This window comes from Diaphorina citri, unplaced genomic scaffold (genome assembly GCF_000475195.1).
Source record: "Diaphorina citri unplaced genomic scaffold, Diaci psyllid genome assembly version 1.1 scaffold2, whole genome shotgun sequence".
NCBI lineage: Eukaryota > Metazoa > Arthropoda > Insecta > Hemiptera > Psyllidae > Diaphorina > Diaphorina citri.
Window position 1 is genome coordinate 272,752 of NW_007377441.1, and position 8,158 is coordinate 280,909.

General features: G+C 41.7%; 1 protein-coding gene across 1 annotated transcript in view; it reads right to left on the reverse strand.

The window, feature by feature from the left end:
• Nucleotides 1-2,888: 2,888 nt before the first annotated feature.
• Nucleotides 2,889-8,158, reverse strand: part of LOC103510693 (RCC1-like G exchanging factor-like protein) — a 13,954-nt gene continuing 8,684 nt past the window's right edge. The window contains exon 11 of the mRNA XM_026823319.1: nucleotides 2,889-3,464. The gene's annotated coding sequence lies outside the window, so the exon portion shown is untranslated. The remainder of the gene's footprint in view (nucleotides 3,465-8,158) is intronic.

Sequence of the window (8,158 nt, forward strand, 5' to 3'; positions counted from 1 at the left end):
CACTCTCTCTAGTCCCTCTTCACCTCTGTGACCTCCCTCTTCTCTCTCTTTCGCTCTCATTTCTCCTATATCACTCTCTCTAGTCCCTCTTCACCTCTGTGACCTCCCTCTTCTCTCTCTTTCGCTCTCATTTCTCCCATATCACTCTCTCTAGTCCCTCTTCACCTCTGTGACCTCCCTCTTCTCTCTCTCTCTCATTTATCTCCCTTCACGTCTACCTTCCTCTCTTGTATACGGTATAACCGTCCCTCTCTCTCTAGTCCCTCTTCACCTCTGTGATCTCCCTCTTCTCTCTCTCTCTCTCGCTCTCATTTATCTCCCTTCACGTCTACCTTCCTCTCTTGTATACGGTATAACCTTCACTATTGACATTTACACAAAAGGGATTCATTTAAACTCCCATACGCTCGCACAATGGGGAATCCAATTTGCTTAATACACATTACTGTCTGCCGTCTGAATTCGTTACTCAGCTATAGGAGACGTATTTTACATGAATTTCCACTGGAAATCCAATAAGAACGGGGATTTCTGTTTCGCCCAGAATTAGTCAGAAATGTTTTCAATGTAAATTGACGGGACGGGAAGTGAATGACGGGACCAAGGGACGTCTCTGAAGGAAGCTGTTTCTTTTTCGGGACATTTTCTGTCAGTAATGTACTAACCTAACTACTGATGAAATATAATTATGGAGGCATACGAGGAACGCCGACCCCGTCTGAACACGTCAAAAGGCTAAGAAAAAGAAGAATAAGCTTTACGCTTTTACATATTCTCGTCACAGAGTCAAGACTTGAAGGTACTGAGAACGACAAAGGTCTATCATAGGATTGCCCGTACGGCAAAAATAAATTTTCGTGGGGTCAGGCAGACTCCACCTCACTAGTTAAGGGTAAAAAAACTCCTGGCTCCGGGTCCCCTTGAGGTGTTCGGGCCCGGTGCAAATATGTGGGACCGGATGGACCCCCCCCCTTGTGAACTGCCCCCACCCCGGGCCTGGAGGGGCAACTTGATTACCGTTGATTACGAGAGGTCACACCCTAAGGGAGTGGTCCAGAGGAAGTGAAAAGTGCCTCGTCAACGTCTCCTAATCAAGATAGAGTGCCTCTCCTCCAATTAAAAACTTCAAGTCGAGGTTGAAAAGGAAATGGGAAAACTGATAAAGTGGGTGAGAGGCTGAGAGGGCGGATGTAAGGGGTAACTCTTTCTTTGTATGACGTCCAAGGTGTTTCAAAGTAGAAAAAAAAAAGTTTTATGAAAAATTAGCGGAGAGGAAGAAACATTAGCGCAGCACTTTTAAGTACGAGTAAGTACCTCCTATAGGTACAAGTGTCTGAGTAAGTGCGAGCTAGAGGTACTTTTCAGAAAAAAGCTCAGGGTAGGTATGTAAGTACCTAACACGGGTATCTACCTACTTAGGTGCTTGAATTTGAAACAAAGGGCGCGATATGAACTAACTGCATTGCCTGTATGAGTAGAGTACCTAGTTGTTGAGAAAGAAATGCTGGTCGCATATCCACGAACTACTGCCGCATTTCAACCACTGTCACTGGTGTAGTGGTTAGCGCGGTGGACTTTGGTGAGGAGGTTGATGGTTCAGACCACCAAGTCAATACATAAAATTAAGCGAAGTGTACTGATGGGAGATAAAGAATTCCCTTTTAATCTTGTGAGGAAGCTTTTAATATTGGAAGTGGAGGGTTTGATTCCAAGTCAAGACCATAAAATTTATTGAGGTGTGTACGAGTATTAACCGGGGAATGATATTTGCAAGTGACAAACTTTCATGTTTAACGCCATTAAAATTCCTTTAACGGTCACTTTTCTCTTAATTCCTTTTAATCTTCTTCTTCTTTTTCGCCTTTTACTGTGTTCGGAAGGGGTCGACTTTTTTCGGCAGCCTCTTAATCAGCCCCTGGGGTGATTGCTTTGGGCTGACAAGCTGACATTAGTTTTGGCTACAAAAAAAAAAAAAAAAAAAAAAAAAAAAAAAAAAAAAAAGGGGGGCCCCCACGAAAGAAATAGGTTAGACGTATGTACTATGTACCTATCTATGTATCTTCTTTCCTACTGCCTAATAGGGGCCTGCTGGAAACAAAAATCCATAAGCAAAATCATACAATGCGTGTTAAACGAACATTAAGAAAATAGGAAAAACACAAAGCATGTTCCTCACATTCTATACCTATGCATGGACCTATGTAGGTACATACAGTTGTGCCAGCCTACCACTGAAGCTTTACATTTCAAAGTTTGAAACTTGCAATGGAATTTTCATTATTTTAATCATAATACTGAGCATGAAAAGCTTGCCATTGTCAATTGTCACAAGCATAAGTTATTAATGGTCGTCCATAAAGTTAAGCTAAAAATAATAAAGCTAAGACTATTAACTCGAAACAAATATAGGGTAGGTAGAGGTGGCCAAATTTTATGACTACTCGGGGACTCGAACAACCACCCTCCAGAATTCAGATAGGATGTTTTTTTTTTTTTTTTTTTTTTTTTTAAGGGGTTTGACAGAGGGAACTGTAACTGCTCTGGTCTTATCGTCCCGAAATCGAAGAGAGAAGGAAGACAGGATAGGAGAAAGCCAGCCGTTCGGAGAACGAACATTATCCCATGAGGATAAAATCCGCCCCGGGCGGGAATCGAACCCGCGGCCTACTAACTGATGAGCACACACACTATCAGGTAGACCAAACATGCGGACCAGATCAGGTGTACCAGCCTGTTAGTGAGTGCCTGGCCGTACAAGCCTGGTATGATACGCAGATACGCACTAAACTACTCTCAGAGTTCCCCAAATATCTCAAATATCCCATTTTATTTTCAAACACTAATTAGTGCCACTGACGAGAAAAAAAAAGAAAAAAAAAAATCGGCCATTCAAATGGGGAAAATAATAAGAAAACACCGCTTTATTATTTACGAGGTGTCCCTCACGATAAACAAAGCAGATTTCTCGGTCGCTTAATTTTTCTGGCACCAGTGGGCACACTTTGGGCCGGAGAGATGAGTGATGGAACATCATTTCTTGGCTCACGGCTTGCATTTTCGTCCCAAACCAAGGGTGTGTCCAAATTTGTATTTTTACCCGCACTCCTCTCGGTTACCTGAGGCCCGGCTTGACATGGCGAATTGTGTTTTCTTCTCGTGAAAATTTTTTCGGAACGAATCAGTTCGTTTCCGCTGTCAGTGGATGTCGTTGGAAAGATTGGACGGACAGGGCGTGGAGAATGGAATTTTTTTGAGGTGAAACACGGGGATTTTGACAGATTTCTGAAAACTCTGTGAAAGTAGACTGTTTCTAAATGTCGCTTGATTGATTTCGAATTTTGAGGTGAAACATGCGGGAGGAGGTGTTGACAGATTTGCGTAAAGGTAGCAAGAGTGCTTCCAAATGTTGCTCGATTGCTTCCAAAATTTGTGACATCTCCTGAGCGAAACCTCTACAAATGGCACTGAAAAAAGAACAAAGAGGCCAAATTAATATGATTGGGTTTTGGGTACATTACATAGGTATATGTTGAGGAAAATGACCTGATAGTTAATTCCCAGCATTTGATACCAACATAGGTATACACGTGTGTTGAACTTTCAATGAAAACACATGAAAACTAGCTTAACTAGTCCACAAATTAAGATTACTCTTGGAATTTTTTGGTAATGAACTTAGCAAAGGCTGGTCCGGACTTTTCATTCTCATTCTAGCAGTATAAATGCGTTATATTCTATTAAACGAACTGTTTGATACACACTGTATTTACACTAGATAGCTACAAAATGGAATGAAGCCTGCCTCCTGCCTATTACTGTAGATTTTTTCTGGCTACAGAGAATGGATGGCGGAAATCTCAATTGTTCAACATTATGCTATACTACACAATACTGTAGGTATTCACCAGCTGTAGATTATAGGTACAATCTTTACTGAAGGCATTCACTAGCTGTAGCTTATGGGTATATCTTTACGTGTTCAATAGGTACCTAGCTCTGAAAGCAATCTCGCCAATGTTCGAGTGACCTGGAAAAACGTCTATTCAAATCATTTTCTCTCATATCCATTAGTACAAGACGGATAGATCGACAGGTATTTGTACTGTGAGGTGTAAATGGACAAAAAGATTGAGAACACTTCTGTAGATGTTGGTAATGTGAAGCCTGGTTGTGTGGCTTGAAAAATAAATGAAAAAATCTGGGATCGAACCTAAGCTCCTCAAGTTACGAATTTGACCCTTTAGAACAGAGCTGAACAGCTAATAGCCAATGGAAACAAACATACGTACATTCATACATACACGTACAACCATGGGCTGAAAACCACTTTGGCATCTAGGGTCCCCTCATATTTCCACTCATTTCCGATTTTGAAAATTTGGACCGATTGAAATACATTCTCGTTACTTCAGTAAGAGAGTAAAAAACCATGTAAGAACTAAACACATGGCTTTCTTCTCGGGCGCCTGAATCCAACGCATTAGGAATTCGGAGTTGTAAACTGGAACTGTGCTGGGATTCAAACAGCAGTCTAAAGCAAAACAGCTATCTTTTACCAACCTATAGTTAAAAACACCTTGTCTCTACCTATTCTACATTGACTGAGGACTGAGGTGGGAATATGGTACACTTTGGTACACTTATTCTTATTGTTGGTACATTGAGTGAGGTAGGGATTTGGTACATTGAGTGAGGTAGGGATTTGGTACATTGAGTGAGGTAGGGATTTGGCACATTGGGTAAGGTAATCAAATGGTCCAGGTACATAATACACGGTACAGACTACATGTATAATAAGGACGGTCGACAGGCAAAAACAAACCGCGACTAATGAAGCCTGAACCGAATTCATTAGGAAAAAATAGTTCGCCTGGCAAAATTATGCATGAGTGTACTTGGACTGTCATGCCATTGAAAGAGCATCGCCAAAACATGTGCAATGCATGGATATAAATAGTTTTCCATTTTTTTCAGTCAGACAGTCAGTTTTTTTTTAGTCAGTCAGTCCTTACTCCTTCACTTACTCCCTTCCTTACTCCCTTGTCCTTGACAGTCAGTCCTTACTCCCTTCACTTACTCCCTTGTCCTTGACAGTCAGTCCTTACTCCCTTCACTTATCAGTCAGACAGTCAGTTTTTTTTAGTCAGTCAGTCCTTACTCCTTCACTTATACTCCCTTCCTTACTCGCTTCCTTGACAGTCAGTCCTTACTCCCTTGTCCTTGACAGTCAGTCCTTACTCCCTTCACTTCATTTACCCCTGGTGGATTTTAACTACTTCCCTCCATCCACCTTTGATGGGCAACTAAGAACTAAGAGAAGGTAACTGCTGGCTTTCACCTCTATCCCCCTGTCAGTCTAAAAATAGGTTGAGGTCCAAAACAGGAGGTCCTATAAACCTGCCTCGGTGGTGTAGTGGTCAAGACGCTCGCCTGGTAATCAGGAGGGCGTGGGTTCGATCCCAGCCGAGGTATGGAATTTTATCCTCATTTATTTGAGAATTTGACCACATAATAATGGAGCTCTAAGGGTTTTTAAAACAACTCGGAAGAAACCCTATTCTCCTGATATTCAGAAATATGTAAGTACCCACAAGTACCTACCCTATCTTACTAATGGAATATCCATATCCAGAGAGCTAAAACCTTGAGCTTCAGCAAATTCGAACAAATTTAATTTAACTTTCGAAGTTTCAAGTCGACTGGAATATGTTTCACTGTGTTGCGTGCAACATGAAAACTGCTGATAAACAAACAAATCCTAGGGAAGAGACTCCCTCCCTTGAAGAAGGGAGGAAGAGGAAGGGGAGGAGGAAGAGGAGTAGGAAGAGGAGAGAGGAGAAGGAGATAGACTATAGATAAGGGAGGAAAGAGGAAGAAGGGTAACACGGTTGAGGAGTAGGTAGGTAGAAAGGAAGGAAGGAAGGAAGGATGGAAAAAGGGACAAGGGAGGAAGAAAAATGAAAGGCAAACGGGTAAAGGATTACTGATGACTTGATGAGGTATACCTGAAAAGTAGGATAAGGGAAGAAGAAGGTAAAACATGGGTAGAGGAGGTCAAACAGATGAACATGCAAGATATCAAACAGCCTATCTCCACTCTAAAGTCACGATTTTCTACTGCCTTCTTTTAACCTTCACTTTGAACGAATAAGGGGTCAGAACTTTTGTGTAATTGGTCATTTTGACCTTTGAGAAGACTTTACGGTGTGATTTTCAGGCTTTCTAAGGCGGAATGCTGTTAAGAATCAGACCCTTGCACAAAACTCTTCCCTCGTCCGACTTTTCTCTCTGTAACTCTAATTAAATCTCAATGAAACGCCTCAATTCTCTCACCTCACTGTAAATATTTCTAATTTGTTGACTTCTCGATTGCTTTCAGTACAAAAATGGTTGACCAAGCAACTCTTGACAAGCTAGAAGCTGGCTTCGCCAAGTTCCAAGCCACAGAAAGCAGTAATGACTGTTTCTAAAAATTGAAAAAGGAAGTTTCGCTGTCGAAAAAGTTCACGTCAAAGTTGAATGGCCGTTTTAGTTGTCAGCAGTTCAGCTTAAGGACAAGTAGGTACCTATACGCGTTCGAATAGGTGTCAGTGGACATTCAACTTTTCAAAGTTTCTAAAGAATAGATTTACGCATTTTACGGGTGCTATATGATTAGATTATCAACTATAAAATAGAGAAAAGCTAAACTTAACTCTCTGATTTACATAAAACTTTTGAAAACTTTACGACCATTCAAAACCCATCACGTAAACTAAAAAAAAAGAAGGAAGAAAAAAAGGGAAATAATCGGGAAGAAGCACAAAATTCCCCTTTTTTCAAACTTCGCGGCAAAAGCAAGAGGGAGCAAGGAGCGTCCCCAGCAACCAGCACCCCACCCCCCAGGAGCAGCAGCGTGAAGGGCGCAATACTCCCAGACTATCGATCCCGAAATCCAACAGAAAGCAAGTCCCTGCTCAAGAAATATCTGACCAAAGAAATTTTCGACGCCCTCAAAGTGAAGAAAACCTCCTTCGGATCTTCCCTGCTGGATGTCGTCCAATCAGGTACGTGGAAAGCTATGTTTCGGTTTTAGAAGGTTAGGTAGCTTGCAAAATTCTTGATGGTACTAGTTCAGAAGTCACGTCAATGGAAAATTGCAACAAAAAGGAACTGCCACAAATGAACAGTGACCAGTGTTATTATAGGGTTAAGTTAAACACAAAAAGAAGCTTTCTTTTTCATTGTCGTGGCTTCTAATTAATTACCAACTTCTCCAAGATTCTAGCATCATACATAGATTTTGGTGAGGGACGCACTACGGGATGGGCATGCTACGACACAGACCCGTAAAGGGACAAAAGGTGAAAAAAAGGGTTAAATAAATAACCTAGACACACACTCATTACAGTCCAACAAAACACAGGTGATGGCAAATGTTTATTCGAATGAAATTTCGCCATCAAGGCCTGTCGCACATTGCAAGTGTAGTCGCGCAACTTTTATTCGGGCGAAGTTGCGCGATTCCACTTGAAAATCCAGCAAACCTATGAAAATAATAGAGACCTCTCACACTGGAGTCGCTCGACTTAGGTCTCCTAGAGTGTGAGAGGCCTCTATTATTTTCATAGGTTCAATTGGATTTTCAGATTTTTTAGGCGGCATTGAGGGACTCCGTGCTGCTAAAAGCCCCACGACTACCGGGCCCGGTTGGTCCAGTGGTAACGTGCTTGCTTGCCATGCAGAAGGTCCCGGGTTCGAGTCCCACCATCGACAAAAATTTGTACTCGTTTTTCGATTGCAAATATTTCAACGGGTTACTTTCTGGTGTTCTCGTGTTGACCCAGCACCTAAATGGGAAGTATTGTGTCTCTTCTCGCCCATCTGATGAGAGGCATACTACGGGATGGGCATGCTACGACACAGACCACAAGCGTCCAATGTAGCAGTTGTTTCATCGCTACGAAAAAAAAACGGGGGGGAAACACTCATCTTTAAAAAAAAAAAAAAAAAAAAAAAAAAAATAAATTATAAAATAAATTATCCTCCTTTCTCGAGCTGCTTTCTTAAGTAGGTACTCAGAGTATGCAGATACGTTTATTCAAAAAGCTCAAGGAGCGGAAAAAAATTCTGCTCGAAGGCGAAAAACGAAGGAGAGGGAGAAGAATAAGGCCCGTAT